The 17,335-nt window shown below is 39.7% G+C and overlaps 1 protein-coding gene across 5 annotated transcripts in view; it reads left to right on the plus strand.

Annotated features, from left to right (window-relative positions):
* Positions 1-17,335, plus strand: part of GLIS3 (GLIS family zinc finger 3) — a 550,468-nt gene that overhangs the window by 362,268 nt on the left and 170,865 nt on the right. The gene's annotated exons all lie outside the window — the stretch shown is intronic.

Consider the following 17,335-nt stretch of genomic DNA (forward strand, 5'->3'; position numbering starts at 1 on the left):
AATGGATTATGGCATGGCTATTCCCCCTGGGGGTGAGTTCTCACTTTCTCTCTCTCTCTGTCTCTCTGCGGCCGCGCTATACCCTATCGAAAAAAACCATAAAAAAAAAAAAAAAAAAAAAAAAAAGTATTGGCTGTGATACCTTCCACAGCCCCAGAAATCAAGATGGCTGCATCACAACCCCAATCTAGCCAGTATGCTTGGGCTGGACTTAGATTTATCATAAATTGTAGGGGCCAAGATTCTCTTATGAAGTCTCTTGTTAGAAAACCTTCCAGCAGTATGAGTATGCTAGCAAGAGGGAAGCCTTTAATAGCTCCCAGCCACCTACCCATCCATTCATTTACCCATCCAATCATTCATCCATGGGCTTGAATTTTTTATTCGTTTAGAGTGTGGAGAGATGCACCGAATTTGTTAAGTCATTAAGGTGCTAGACAGCTGTGCATTTTAGTGTTTTGTCACCTTCATTGCAGTGCTTTGTTAATGGCCCAGGAAGAAGGTAAAGCCTCCCCCAAAGTGCTCCACATAACTAGTAACTGTAAATGAGACACATTTTAGAGTGCACATAGGGTTAGTTTCTAAATACCTCTTGATTTCCAGAATAAAAGGTATCCTGATAAACTGATACCATAAGTGGCCATAAACCAGCCCTAAAATGAATACATAACTTCTTCACACATTTTGGAAAGCAGAGCTACACTGAGGTAAACAAGACAGGAGTTCTCCTGGCTTCACTTTACTTTGTCCTTGCCAGATACTGGTAAGTCTGAACAAAATATCAGTTCTTTCCAGTTTGATTTGTTGATTTCTTGACCTTAGTTTTCATTGTATACTACCTCTAGAATTGAATTTTGATGCTTTCTGTTCCTTTCCTCTCTACCTATCTGGTCACATTCAGTTTTATTTGCCTCTTCCCTAGTAGAAGCAGCTCTTAACACCAGCTCTCTGACCTTCTTGACTGATAAGCATTTAGTATGCATAGGTTTTCATGTCTCAACTCCTACTCTATCCATTTTAATCTTTTTCTTCCAAGTATGTATGAAAGTCAAGGCCTGGAGAACACTGAGGAATTTGTTCAGAAAGAATTCCACAGTGGCCTAATTTCCCTGTCGAGGATCCCAAAAGCTCTCTGTGGTCTGTGAATTGAAATTCCTATTCTGTGTTCAGCCTGTGCTCCCTTATCCCTCTTCTGCTGCAAGATCACTCTGTCCTCTCCCATCTACATGTCTGCCAATCTCCTGCCTTTCCCAGGATCTTCTTCCCAATGGCAACGGACTTACTCCTTTCTTCCTTATCCCAACAAATTGTTCAAGGACTGCTCTACCTGACTCTCCACTGACCCTTTTGATATCTCAATCATGATGTTCTTTTTCTCAACTTCCACTGCCTTAGCCTTAATCTCCCTAACTCTTTGCATTTAATTATTCATTCTGTGTTTCATAAGCTCTTATTTTTTACTCTCCAGCAACATTGTAAGTTGTTTGAGGATAGGAATGAAGTTCTTCTTTTTTACATTAATTATTTCAAGTCACAAGTAAAATTGTATATATCTATTGTGTACAACAGTATGTTTAAAATTGTGTACATTTTGGAATGACTAAATCAAGCTAATTAACATGAGATTATTCTCTAGGATCTTTTATGGTGGTAGTACAGGAGACCAGATATGGAGAATTATTACAGGAGATGATGTCATCAGCAAGACTTACAAATGCTCTTTTAGACCTTTGCTTGTGACAGTCATTCAGTGGTACAAATTGATTGGTGTTCTGACTTGATGGCCATAAGGGGACCTAGATCATGCCTCCAAAGAATCTCTGGATTGATGCAGAAAAGGAACAAATATGTGAAGTTGGCCCCATGTCACTAATCTCTCTGGAGGCCCATCTTAGTTCATTTTGTGCTGCTATCAAAGAATACTTGAGACTAGGTAATTTATAAATAGCAGAGATTTGTTTCTCATAGTTTTGGAGGCTAGGGAGTCCATAGTCAAAGCGATAGCAGGTTTGGTGTCCAGTAAGACCACCCGTGTCTTCCTCTAGGGTGGTCCTTGAATATTACATTCTTCAGAGGGAAGAGACTCTGTGTCCTCACAAGACAGAAAGTGAAAGAAAGTAAACTTCCTCCCCCAAAGCTATTTCATAATGATATTAATCCATTCATGAAGACAAAGTCCTCAGAATACCTTCCATTAGTTCCTGCTCAACACTCTTGCACTAGGAATTTAGTTTCAACATAAGTTTTAGAGAGGACAAAACATTCAAACCATAAGAAGACCCTGGAGGGAAATAAAGAAAGTTGGTTTTAAGTAGTAAAGAAGAAAATATTCTTGAACCCCACTTGAAATTCAAAAGATTTAGGATTAGTGATAGAATCATACTTTATTCATAAGAAGCATTTTTGTTCCCTCTAAAGCATGAAAATGTAAAAATAATCTTAAACTAGGCAACTTTTAGTAAGATTTACCTGGACCAATAATTTTCATATCTCTTATATCTCTCTTTCTTTGAGATGTTTTTTCTTTCTGCATCATTTAAGTACTTTCTGTGTGTGGCCATATCTGCTGATTATAATTTTTCAGATTGATCTTTCCTATTAAATTGTAATTCTGTGAAAATAATGACCATACCTGTCATATTATTCACTACTGTCCTTGTAAAAGGGAAATACTTAGTGTGTCTTTAACTCAGTCGATTTTGAGTTCAAAATGCAAGCAAGGTAAGTGTTCTGATTGATTTTCTCAACCTGGGGTATAGCAATAGGTGTCGGGAACTTACTACATTCTACCCATGAGCAGGATAGAGAGGAGATGAAGATGCACGCAGTGGGGAGATTGCAGTCAGGAAAAACAAGGGTATTTTTCAGAATTTTTAATTCTATAAATAGCTATTTCATACTTAGTAATAGCAGGAACATTGCTAGTAACCTGAGAGTGGAGCTGTGAACAACACAGACAAAATCTCTGCCCTCCTGAAGCTTGCATGATGGAATGATGGAAAATATGAAAGTATGTTAAGCGCCACAAAAGAAAAATAATGGGGTGCTTTAAAAGTACATAAGAGGAGGTAGATTTCCACCAAAGTGTTTCACAGAGAAACCAGTCAAGATTCAGCTGGTCCAAAACTAATCTGAAATGCCTTTTCTTGGTGTCAGTGAAAAACACCATTCTCATGTCAGGAAGAATTTTCCAGCATTGGGAACCAGTGGCATATTTATAGCCTCTTTTACGTCAACTTGTCAAGCAGCATCTTTAACACAGCCAGCTCCCTAGAAGTATCTCATGCTTGTTGCAAGCAGTGACGACTTTGAAGTCAGACATTCTGTGGTCTTCATTTCAGTGTAGCAGAGGATGCTGGGAATTAATCTGCCTTTAGCATACTGTTAGCATAAGCATCCCAAGTGAGCCAAATGACAATAACAATCTGATTCCCTGGAGCCCAGAGGTACTTTTATGGCCAGCTAGTCTCTTATGTAAACCTCTAGCCTTTGGAACTGAATATCGGTAACTGATCGAGAGGCTTAATTCTATGGTCTCATTTGTGTTTTTTGAATAGTGATGATGACCATGCAATTTTTAAGACTCTTAATACACCTCCAATGGTCGATTGTTAGAATTTTTGTTGCATAATAGCTTGTCAGGTCTAATTCAGAGGAGTGTGGTGATGCTTAATATTATTGGAGTAATTTATGTTATAGAAATGTTCCTATTAAAAAAGAGTTGAGACATGTTCTGCAGAAGAATGATATTATTCCCAAATGAAACCTCAAAAGAATATCAAAATGAAGACTATAAAGAAAAGATCAACCAAAAGCCAGCCTTGGTTACATAGCTAATTGGGCTGAGAAGAACAGCCAAACAAGGTTCCACCATTGATTAGACTAAATTAGCTTCCATTAGCAATCAAGGTGATTTGATTTCGTGCACAAGTCCACATAGGAAAGCTCAGGGTAAAAAAATGATATATTGCTCTTCATGAAAAATCTCAGCCCACAGTCCATTGGGAAGCCTGATCCCATTGCTCTGTGCAAAGAGGAAATTATATTCATGCAGGTGCCTAAGCCATCTCAGCTCTTCTGTTTAGAAGATTGGGCTTTCTTTAGATTTTCTTATGGAAATCTGAAACCTGGATCCATCATAATAATTGCTTTTAAATGAGCTGACACTCTAAAACATAACCCATGTGAGAAATGGAATTAGGGGTGACTGCCTCTGTAAGTCAGAAGAGGCTTCCTGGAGATGATACTTGAGCTGCATCTTTCAGGATATGCAGGTTATACCCAGAGCACAGAGGTGGACAGGAGAACATTCTTTGTAGAGGCAGCATATGTGCCAAAGTACAGAGGTGCAGCATACATGGAAAACAGCTAATAGTGTTAGTCTTACCTACAGATAAGATCATAGCAGGAGAGGTGGGAGAGAGGCATTCGAGAGCCTCATAGGCCTACTTCATGACTTTCTCCTGAAAGCACTGAAGAAGCATGTAGGCAATTGTAGCAGCAAAGTGACAGAATTCCATTTGTTTTTCTAATAATTATATTGACAAGTCTAGAAACCAAAGAAGTAAGATTTATGATGAAGCCAATATGAGAAGTGCTGAAGACCTAAGGCCATGTGGGGAAGTGGGAAAGGGAGGTGAGAACAAAGTCAATAGCTGCTTAGAAGGGGTCTCAGTCAGAATGTTTGTCAGCAGAGGACACAGATAACTCTAGGAAGGTCTCCTGTCCTTTGCAGGAGACCAGATATGGAGAATTATTACAGGAGATGATGCCATCAGCAAGACTTACAAATGCTCTTTTAGACCTCAGAACCTGTAATCTGGAACATTTTTTTTTCTGGAGCTCCAGGGTTGATGATGAGAGAATTTAAGGTTTACCAAGCAACTGGCTCTGTGGTAATAAACACCTACTGGTGTTATCTAATTGAACCTTTACTATAGAGTAATGATACATTGTTCTTCATGAAAAATCTCAGCCCAGGGACCAGCAGTTAACATAATGCCTATGTCGCTGGACTCTCGTGTAGTTGGCCATGGTTCAAGTCCTAGACCCGGTGGCTTAAAACTCACGCAGGGCACATGTGCGTGTGTGCCCAAGATCCCGAGAGGAGAATGGAGGAGAAGGGATTGCAGCATGGCCATCACCCCTGGGGGGGGGGTGATTTTTTGCTTTCTGTCTCTCTGTCTGCCTCTGTCTTTCTGGCAAGCGCACGCACCCTATAGCAAAAACCTCTCCGAAAAGAAAGTCTCAGCCCACAGTTCATTGGGAAGCCTGATCCCATTGCTCTGTGCAAAGAGGGAACTGTATTCTTGCAGGTGCCTTAAGCCATCTCAGTTCTTCTGTTCAGAAGATTGAGCTTTCTTTAGGTTTTATTTGATGCATATCTGAAACCTGGATGCGTTATAATTGCATTTAAATGAACTAGTACTCTTAAACCATAACCCATGTGAGAAATGGAATGAAAGTACTAGTATGTTCTCCATTCTGCATGTGAGGAAATTAAGTCTAAGAACTAGGTAATCTACCCAGGACTTCAAATTTGTATGTGAGAGCCCAGAGCCCAGCCCCTTGGTTCCAGCTCCCACTGCCTAATAGAAACATTTCCTTGGGCCGAGCCGCAAGGATGTGTGCTGCTGAGAATGTGTTGCTCTCTACAATCTGGGACTACATGGAAGGCCTGTGTTCAGATAACTGATCCAGCCTAAAGGATAGGCATGGTGGTCTGTGCGTGTAAGCCCAGTAACTCGGGGAGGGTGGAGCAGGAGGACTGTGGTATAGTGAGACCTTGTCTTCAGAACAAACAAGAAAACCACATTGATTTATTTTCCCAGAGGTACATGAAAATAAGTCTCAAATAGAAACTCCTGTCTCTTCATGGCAGCTTTCCCTTCTCCTTCATTTCTTCGCCTTATTAATAACAACACACGTTTTTTGGGGGGCAGTTTTTTGTTTGTTTGTTTGTTTTGCTATAGGTCGTGTGCACTAGCCAGAAAGACAGAGACAGAGAGACAGAAAGCGAGAAATCAATGGTCACACCACAGTCCCTTCTCCTCTTGGGATCTTGGGCACTCACGCACACTCGCCTAGCATGAATTTAAGCCACCGAGTCCAGGACCTGAACCATGGTCAACTATGTGGGAGTCCAGCGACATAGCCATTACACCAACAATTGGTCCCCCCCCACACACACACACTTTTTTTGTTGTTTTCGTTAAGTTACAAAAACTAGAAAACATGGAAGACCCAACTCTTCCTTCTTCCCTTTTTTCCTCCTGTATCTCACTGTTAGTCACCAAAACTGAACTGTTTTCTTACTAATACTCCATTGTTGAGGTGTTACTTCACTGTGAGCAAGTCCTTCCTCTCAACCTCTCCATCCCATACAAAGACTTTGCACACTCTATAGGTTACTTGTCTCACCTTCTCCATTGGATTGTAAACTCCTTGAAGGTAGGGACTTGAAGTGTTTTATGCATTTGTGTGCCTTGTGGCTTCAAACATTCATTCTGGGTCTTAGCAATAGCTGAAGCTTAAAATTATTTACTAATTGGTTTAGTTGAAGGAACCATTTATAATTGAAACTTTTCATGTTTTACTATTTACTTTTGAGTTAGTCCCAAATTGGGAATATTGTTGGGAGTGTATATGATACAGAATAGCCATCAAATTTCACGTGAGCTCCAATTTGAAGATGGCAGGTGAAACCAGTAGGCCCAACATAAAGCCAAAGATTGTTTTCTAGTCTTTATCAAAAGGGTAGATTTCTATACGGAAAGTCTTGGGAAAAAAATGTGGACCTCATACATGATTCAGGTCATAAGTCACTTTAAGGGTCGGGGTGGGGTAGGAAGTAGTGTAGACTTCAAAATTAACACATCCCTTGTTGATGAGAGTACAGAGGACATATGAGGATCTTCAAAAAGTCCACAGAAGTGTACATTATGAAAAAACTATGCATGAATTTCAAAAATTTTGCACCAAAATAAACTTATATTTTAATTCCATTTTTTTCTTGAACTTTTTGAAATCTCTTCCTATACTTACTTTAGGAATGCCTCGAAGAAGAGGTTCTTTTCTCTTTTTTCCTCTCACTATCTCCATCCACTTGGCATTTTAAAATGACATATGACATTGTCTGAGTTTTTAATTAAGAAAGGAAATAAGTTTCATATTAAATTACTTTAAAATTACAGACATTATTTTCATAATGAAGTAGCCTGACTTTATTTATAAGTGAAATTTGAATTTTCTCAGATTTTCTCTCTTGTATTTAGTGATCATTTTCAATCTGCCACATGATTTGCATTTCTGCCTTCCCTGTACTTTTTGAAACTTCCACTTTAGTGTTTGATCTGCTCAATCATTAGAATTGTAGGCAGAATATAGGCTAATGATTTTTCATGCTCTTTAATTTATATTCCATTGTTTTGAGTTTATGATAATTTAGGCCTGGCAAATGTGACTAACACTGAGTAAACTTCTCTTATGTATAAAATTATCTTTTTTTCCCCACTAATTTTCAGAATGGTAGAACCGAAAGAACCATAAGTGCTCTTCGTAGATACCTTACTCGACAGATGAGGAAACTTAGGTACAGAGGTGGAAGAATGCCTGAGAGTAGAAAGCCCCAGTCCTCTGGCCTCAGGTTTTCATAATACCATGGCAAAGGAAATACCTTTTTATAATTCCTAAACAGTCCTCATTTTGAACCCTATATTGATATAAGCAAGGCTTTTGTATCCACCATTTCCTTACCCCACTCCATATCATGTTACTCTGTAAAGTTATCCTTATATGACAGCAGGTGTTTTAATCAGTCCAGAACTAGTTTGAAAACTTTGACCGTACTAAGAAGGCAGCCTCTCACATTGTTTTTTTTTGTTTGTTTTTTCAAAGACAATCATGAAGTGGCCACTTCCAGTAGAACTAGAAAAGAGAGAAAACCTGGTGGTCATCTCTGCTCTACAGCAGATGGTACAGGCTGTAAATAGAGCTGGCTGCCTCCTGCCAGCAAGTCCTTAGGTGAGCCACCAGCCTACTAGACTGGCCCCAAGGTTAGCCTTGGGATTTTGCATGTTCTTGAAATGTGGGAACTTGCTCTGAGCAGCAGCTGCCCTGAGAACTATTTCCATTGTTAAGTCCTGTCTCAGCATCTCAGAAAAAGCATTTGGTAAGGCCATAAGTTATTTATACCTTTTGGAAGGAATGATGCCTTTGGGAATTCAGTGAAGGCTATAGACCACTCCTGTGCCTGGCCCAAATACAGAGATGAATGCACACAGCTTTGCATGCTATTTCAGGTGGTCGTGGATTCTTTGGAGTATAAGAATCAGTCTCCCTAAGCTAAAGATTTCATATTTATGATGAGTGCTACCCAAGTTTACATAGAATTAAATGGTAATGATACCTTTGACATGCAGTATGGCATTTGATCCTGAATAAAATTCATGTGGTAGATATTTTCCCATTTAGTTGATGCAGTCTCCAACAATTTCTTTTAAAAATGGACTTATTTCTTCAAAATGGAATGCCCAGGGGAGTTGGTTCAGTATTGGCCCAACTTTTCTGGAGAACTGGTCTCTAGCTCCTGAAGAGAATGGCCAGTTCCTGGGTTACCATTATACTGATGCTATATAACACTGTTTGCACTGTACTTAATGGGATAGAATTAATTATCCCAAAAGAAGTTGGAACAAGGAGTGTGATTGCTAGATTGTGTGGTTAGAGTATGTTTACTTTTGTTAGAAACCACCAAACTGTCTTTTAGAGTGGCAGAATATAGGCTGGTGATTTTTCATGTTCTTTTATTTGTATTCCATTGCTATATTGCTAATCTACATTCCTACAAGCATCAAATGAAAGTTCCTATTGCACCACATCCTCACCAGCATTTGGTGGTGTTGACGTTCTGGATTTTAACCGTTCTAATAGGCATGTGTAGTAGTACCCCATCATTTTTTAATTTGCATTTTCCTGATGAATCATGTGGAACATTTCTTGTATGCTTATTTGCTAGCCATATGTCTTGTTTGTTGAGGTGTTTGTTGCCTAGTAGATTTTTCATTTTTCATTTTATTTGTCATTATTATTATTTTATATATGCTATAGGGTATGCACATTCACCAGGGAGAGACAGAGAGAGAGAGAAAGTGAGGAAAGCAAACCACTAGGTCCAGGAGTTGAACTGCGGTTGGCCATGTGGGAGTCCAACGCCTTAACCACCATGCCACCTGCTGGCCCTGCCTGGTAGTTTATCAGATGCAGACCATGTCAATTTTCTCTTATTGGGTACTTGCTATTGTTAGATGCATTTCTATTAATATTCTTAAACCTTGCTTTAGGATGTAGGTAAGTTACTTGAAAATAGCTTTATCCTTTCAGGTCTTTCTTTTATGATTTACTAGGCACCCTGGGATAACTCATTCTAGGGCCAACTATTCTGTCTGTCTTGAATACTGGATCAGTCCTCTATGAATTGAGTTTTTTCATTCTGGCTGGTAGGAGTAGCAAGGACTGAGTCTGTGTGCCCCACACTGTTCTCTCTTGTTCCTCACTTGGATGGTTTACCCACATGTATGTACTTCCTAATTCTCTTCTGAATACTTGAGGGTGTTGGGATATTTTCAGTATTGTTTGCTGTTCTGTCGTGGGAACTCTGGCTGTGCTGGTGTCCTCTTACTCTATTTCCTTGGCATGACTAGAAACAGAGTATCCTAGTGGGAAATACGGTATGGAGGGTATGGAGCAAGGTAGGTTACCATTTAAGGATTTGTAGCCTCCTTGCAGGTTAGTTATTGATTTCTCAGAAAGATAAAATCACTGTAGTTCATTACTGCCATGTAGGTTAGTGATCTTCTCTTTTTAATGCAGCAGTGTCTAGCAAGTTCGCAGTTGCTCTTTTTTTTTTTTCCCACTTTTTCACAAATACTTGCTGAGCATCTACTGGATATTCTGTACTCTGTGAGGGATTGGCAATACACAGAACCACGTGATGGTTTCTGCTTCAGACTCTCCGTGACGTGGTTATAGATTGACCAGAATTTTCCCAAAAGCACTTGTGAGCCAGTTTCTTGCATGTGACCTGTGAGTTGCCTTTTTTTTTTTTCTTTTTCTTTTTTTGGAGAGGTTTTTATTGTAGGGCATATGCGCTCACCAGAAAGACAAAGACAGAGAGACAGAAAACGAAAAACCACCCCCCCCCAGGGTGATGGCCATGCCACAATCCCTTCTCCTCCATTCTCCTCTTGGGATCTTGGGCATGCACACCCACATACCTGGCGCAAGTATAAGCCACCGGCTCTGGGGCTCCAATTGCGTTCGACTACCTGGGAGTCCAGCGACATAGCCATTACGCTAACTGCTGGTCCTGAGTTGCCTTCTTGACTGGAGAAAATACTCTTAAAGAAAGAAGAAAGACTATTTAAGTAGCAGATCCTTTGGACAATGCCTAGAAAATAGTAGGTACTTAATAAATGTGCTGCTTGGATGGATAAAGGAATGAATAAAAATTATCTGAGAATGTAATAATCATATTGATAATTTTAGGACTGTATTTAGCTCAATGTGGCTTGAAGGGACTTGAAAACACACTACCAAGTCACTTACAGAGCTGTTTGGTTAGAGCTGCATATTGCAGCCTTGATAATCTCTGGGCACTGCACTTGGCATTGGAAAGTGGCAATGAGGGAGACCAAGTTCCTAACCCTGAAGCTGATGGTGTAAGACTATGCGAAGTACCAGCTCTATCAGAGCACTGAGTAGGACCCTTAACCCAGACTCAGGGGGTTAGGGAGTGCTTCCAGGAGGAGGTGATGGCCAGGCTGCAGCCTGAACATATGCTACTTGTAGCAAAGAGGTGTATTTTGAAAGATGTAGTTCTTCAAGACCTAAACTACAGCTTTGTAAGCCAACATCAGACTTTTGCATCAAGTGTCCACCGCTGTGTTAACTAATAGCTTTGAAATAAAAACAGGTAAGCCATAAAGGTGAAATCACTTTCCAATCCTGTGTAATGCAAGATCCTGGCAGTACCTGGTTGAAATGAACAAACCAAAAGTTCTGTTCTCTTTAATGCAGAATCCATTTTAAATGTATCCCAGCAGAAGGCTGAGCACAGAGGGCTGAGGTCTTAACAAATGCTTGTTTAATTGAATTGAGGACATAAACTCCAAGAGGTGACAAGGAGCGAAGTTGGGGAATCTGCTGACTCCCTCCTCACAGTTCTGGGCTGCTGCCCGAGTTCATCTTTCTTCAGTTCATCCAGCTCTGTAACAAAGGAGTGCTTCAGTTCAGCAGAGCAGCATAGAGCTTGCACGCATGCTGAGCAGGAGGGCTGTCGAGAGAGACCGGGTAGTAAATACAGAGCGTTCATTGAAATGCCAAGTGTCACTGCTTTGGCATTTAATTATCTGACTTGCTGGCAGCTGGAAGTAAGGAAGCAAGCAGGAAGAAGAGGAGGAGGAGGCAGTGAGGAGCTTTAAGACAGAACCGGACAGTGATCTGATGTAGACAGTAGAGTTAAGAGCAATACTTCCTAGGCAAGTCCTGAAAAAACACTCACCTTGTATTTACTGTTAAAATTACCTACACTTTTTGAAAGGAAATCTCAATTAAAATGTCTTGAGTTTAAAAAAAATCATCAGTTTGAACTTGAGGCATAATCAATGAACTCTTAAAGTGAAGATCATTTTAGGTTATGTTCCATGTGGCTGTCAAAGGTGTCCAAACACATAACAAGGCCATGTGGGAAAGAACTAGGAACAAAGCAATACCGATATTGTGGCAGCGCCATCAAATATCAATTAAAATGCTTTGGCAGCCTCCTGGGCCGGCTTACATCTTGGAGTGGAGCAGAGAGATGTGGGCTCTGGAGGGAGCAGACCCAGAGTTTAATCCCAGCTCTGCCACTCACAAACAGTGAGAACCTGGGCCCTTTGGCATATCAGTTCCCTCAGTACTTGGGGTTTCTGCCTAGAAGTTCCCATTGTTTAGGAAATAATGCTGACTTAACAGTCACTTTACTGGGTAGCCAGTGGTGTGGTGGTTAAGGTGACTGGATCCCATATGACCATCTGGGCGGTTCCAGTCCCAGACCCAGTGGCTTACAAACACACCAGGTGTATGAATGCGTGTATCCAAAATCCCACAAGGAGGGAGAAGAGGAGGGATTGGGGTAAGACCATCTCCTATAGGGGTTGCGCACTCTCTCTCTCTCTCTCTCTCTCTCTCTCACCAACACACATGTCCTCTGGCAAATTAAAAAAAAAAATTCTTTTTATTTAATGCCTAGCACAAAGCCATTTATATGAGGGGTTATATTTGGAAATCTTTGTCTAAAACCAATAGGAAAAAGCTAACTGCTTAAAGGAGTTAGATAAGCTTCTTCCAACTCTAGGCACCTTCAGATCTTTCTTCAAATGTCACATTTCTCAGGGAGACCTTCTATGACCCCGCATTCCTTCACAGCAAGCCCTCTCCACTCCACTCACAATACTGGCATGCCTATCCTCTGACTCTGCTCCCCCCATTCCCTGCCTCCAAAGTCATTACTGTTACTGCCATATTCTATATTTAGCTGTATTCTATATTTAGCTACAGGCTGCCCCTCCCCCACTGGAATATATGCCATGTGAAAGCAGGGATTTTATTTATGTTCTTTAACCCTAGTTCCTGCAGAAACATCATTTGGAACTCACTATTTATCTTTTTAAATTGGCACCAAATAATTATGTTTTTCAATGAGTGGTACATAAGTCATGACCCATATCTTACTCTGATAGCCTAGTATAGGGGAAAGACAGAGGATAAGTCACTGTCCGAAAGACACATAGTCTAAAATTTGGCAGCGCTGGTGTAGAGCAATGAAATGGTCTTGGTCTCTATTTTAAATAAATGATACTGCAAGAAGTCAGTACTAAGACGTAAGGACTTTAATCAGGTCTACAGGGAGTCAATAATATCTGTGGCTGCATCACTGAGGATTGACCAGAACGAGGTGACTTGCGGGGACTGGCTCTAGACAGTGCTCACGTTCTGGAGAGAGAACAACACTGCAGAGGAAGTGGAGATGAAATTACAGATTTATGTGATGGTGTGAAAGTGATAGTAGCAGGTTTAGATTTTGTCAGGATCCGATCCAAGGAAAATGCTTTTAAAAAACACATTCTATCTCTAAGCATTAGAATAATGGTTTTAGATATACAAAATCTTTTCTTTGAAATGCAGATACTTCAACCTAGAAGTTTCAGCTCTTTTTATCCTAAAATCATGTATTGAACATAATAATCAAATTATTATAAAGTTTCACATATATGTAAGTACATGTTCATGTACTCTATAATAGTATTTTTATATATGTGTATATATATACACGTACACTTACTTATCATTGCAAAAAAATTGAGACTATCTAAATGTCTAAGAAGGGATTGATTTATTTATGAATTCACTTTATAGCAGAATATTATATAATTGTTAAAATGTTAAAATGACTTTGAGATATATTTATCAACTTGACATGGAAAGAGAATATCCATAGACTATTGTATGCAAAAAAGAAAAAAAACTTACAATATATATATAGCATGATTTCATTTTTAAAGAAAATTATACATATAAACACATATAGGTTGAGTATCCTTTATCCAAAATACTTGGAGCCAGAAGTGTTTCAGATTTTGTATATTTTTGGATTTTGAAATATGTGCATATACATAATGAGGTATCTTGAGGATGAGACCCAGGTATGAACATGAAATTCACTTATATTTATATACAAGAGGACGTCAAAAAGTTCATGGGAAAATGGAATCAAAGTAGGAATGAGAGATAGGAGCACCCTCCATAGTGTCTGGTCACTCTGTGGTCCCCTTCCTTCAGTTTTCTGGCCCACTGGGTTTGGGACACTTGCACGAAATGCGTGGTCTGTTTCAGGCTAGGCAGGCTAGGAACTCAAAGTGTATTCACCTTGTGGGATCCCACTTCTCTTGAGCACTGCATTTCCTCTGAGCCATGGAATTAGTCCCTTCCGCGAACTTTTTGAAAACCCTTTATATACCTTATACAAATGACCTAAAGGTAATTTTATACAATATTTTTGTATGTAGCATTTTGACTGCAACCTGTCACATGAAGTCAGGTGTAGAATTTCCCACTGCAGTATCATATTGGTACTGAAATAGTTTGGGATTTTGGAGCAATTTGGAAATCAGGATTTGGGATTTGGGATGCTCAATCTGTATTTTCATCAAAGTATGGAAGATAGATATATCAATATGTGAATAACATATTATATTATATTAATATATTAATAGTGTTAATATAAATGTGCAATCAATAAGTTTTTATTCATGTAGTAAGAATCAATGGAAGTGATGGATATGTTAATTAGCTTAATCGAGTCTTTAATTGTAGAATTACAATTAAATTCATTACAATTAATTATAGAATTACAATGTAACTTCTACATTGTATACATTTAATATATCAAAATACCAGATGGTGCCACATAAAGATACACAGTTATGGTCCAGCCTCTGTGCTGCAGACTGTGGTGAACCAATGTAAGAGCTGGAAAACACATGCTGACCATGGCCCAAGTCCAGGCCCAGTCAGTTTGAAAACATTCTGGGTACATGAGCATGTGCTCAGGATCCTGACTGACTGGAGGACTAGAGGAGGGGATCACAGCATGACCAAGCCCTCTAGAGGGTCTCTCTCTCTCTTACTCTCTCTCTCTCATGCACTTGCTCTATTAAGAATAAACATAGGGGCCAGTAGGTGGTGTGGTTGTTAAGGCACTGGACTCCTACATAGCCAACCACAATTTGAATCCGGGACCTGGGACCTGACAGCTTGAAAATCATACTGGGTATGTGTGTACATATGCCCAAACTCTGGAGAGGAGGATGAAAGAGAAGGGACTGTGAGTGTGGCCATCCCTCCTGGGTGATGGTGGGGAGTGATTTCTCACTTTCCCTCTATCTCTGTTTCTCTCCAGCAAATGCAGACACCCTAGGGCAAAACCTTAAGAAAAAAAAAAGGAATACACACACACACAATTGTCAATTAAAAACAAATTTGGAAAAAAAAATAAGATCAGTGGAAAGAAATACAATAATTCATTATATATCCTCCACCCTGTTAAAAATAAATAAGTAAATAAGGTTAGCCCTTTGGCCATAGTTTTTCACTGAGGTTACTGTCCACTGTCCTTTCTGTACCTGTCTGGGGAGTGTTTACAGTGGTATGTGAACTTCTCAAAGTCCTTTGCCGTACCTCCTGGTGGAGGAGTCCTCCCTCCATTCTCCGGAGGTCCATGAGAAAGACCATGTGTCAGTACTCAACTGAGACTGCCATTTGTCTCTCAGGTTTAGACCAGTGGAGGTTATACCCAGCGGCGTCAACTGGCCTTTTGCTGTCATGAAATATTACTGTTTTATGCTCACAAATAAAAGTTAGCAGCATTTCATTGCTGTGTGGTGTGAAATTAGACCTCCTAACCAGCTGGGTGCAACAGCCTGGTGTAGAAATGGTGATGACTGCTAGTGTTCGTGGTTTAATTCAATTAGGAATATTTTTTTTCTCTTCCTTGGTGAAAGGGGTAGTCAGGATGAATGCCTCGCAAACTTCTGAAATATGTACTTGTATAAAAGAACTATTAAAGTAGAGTAACATCTCTATGATCTTTGAACTAAGCCGTCATTCTGCCATTATTGATGTAGCTGCTTTAAGCCGTCTAATTAAAATCGGAGTGACAGATTTGTTATTGAAAATCTGAAACCCAGCTCACATCCTGTACAGCACATCTGAGCAGGGTATATATCTGCTATTTTGATGGGCTCTCAAAATTGCTAAGCTGTGCCGGGTGCCAAAAGGAATTCAATAAATCTTTTCTTTTCTTACCAAGCAGCTCTCATTAGTCTTTTTAATAATAGCAGTAGTGGATATCAACTTCTCTTCTCCAAAATAAATTAAGTGTGTCCATTAGGGTTGTAATTATAGCATCAGATATGAGTTTATTCTGCCTCAAAGAGATGGTAAGGCTGATAGAGCCACGACTTCTCTTCTCGGTCCTTACATTTTAAACATGGCCTGGTGTGTGAAATGTGGATCCGATATTGGGGTGGGGGAGGGGTGACCTATCACAGTCTTTTGTCTTCTGAACTGACAGTATTTCTCTCCCCTTGGAGTTCTGAGCGTACAGTATCAAGTGGTGTGAATTTTGCAGCTACTAAGTGAAAACTGGTCAGCAACTAGCAGCCTGTGGTTCAGTCTGCTAAACAAACCACATAAACCTCGGAGTAGGAGAACATGACAGAAGGCTGTGTTATCTGAAAATTTAGCTAATTTTTTTTTTTTTTAAACTAGCAGGAGCCATCTGTCATGGTTATTCTGATTCAAGGACTAAATTGAACGGAAGGCATTCATTGCTGGGCGATTAAACAAGTTCTCTCAAAATATTTTCATACCTTTTTGTCTTGTCAGAAGCTTTCCCCGCCCCCCCCACCAAAGATGTCATCTGATTGTGGTTTTTCTTTTTCTTTCTTTCCTTTTTTTTGTAAAGTTTCTGTCTTCCATGCCACAGAGATCCTTCTTGATTCTAAAGAATGGTATGAAATACAAGTGAATGGGTATGTCGTACTTGGAGTGTATTCTTGACTTTTGGCTGTTTGCAGTCTTATGTCATTCTCACCCCTGTTTGAGATATTCTAAATTAATGCATAAGAGATTTCTGCAGAAGTTTTCAGAGGGGTTCATTTAAACAGAATTCTTTTTTTTTCTCTCTCCCTCTCTATGCTTAGAAAATGGGGGAGGAGTTGTACAGAAAAAAAAAAAATTAGGCAAGGGGGCAGAAGGCTGAATTTCATGGCAAGAATCTGCCATCACTTTTCATATTCTTCCAGTTATTTTCCCACTTCCTCCTCCAAGTTGGAAGAAAAGTTTCTGTGATTTCCTATGTCATGAGCAGTAACGCAGATTTTGGAAGCTTTATCCTCTTGGGCAAGTGTGGAAATACAAAGTTAAAAAAGATATTTACATCTTTTAAATATGTATGGAAGGTAACCTTCCTCCCCTCCCATCTTGTAACTTTATTATTAAAAGAAAAAAAAATCACGTGTTGATGTGAAGGCAACTGGGTGTCATTTTCCTTTAAATAGTACAAAACATATGGGGGCAGGATTGCATTTGTCACAAATTGTCAAAATATTTTTTTTAAGAAACCAAAATCTTCTAGGGATGGTTCCAAATGTGCCTGATTTCCCTGAGCAGTGAGCAGCGCGACCTTTACATTAGCAGATATATTTATAAATACACATATGGCCTGCCAGGACCT

This window comes from Tupaia chinensis, unplaced genomic scaffold, assembly GCF_000334495.1.
Source record: "Tupaia chinensis unplaced genomic scaffold, TupChi_1.0 Scaffold000354_1, whole genome shotgun sequence".
Classification (NCBI taxonomy): domain Eukaryota; kingdom Metazoa; phylum Chordata; class Mammalia; order Scandentia; family Tupaiidae; genus Tupaia; species Tupaia belangeri.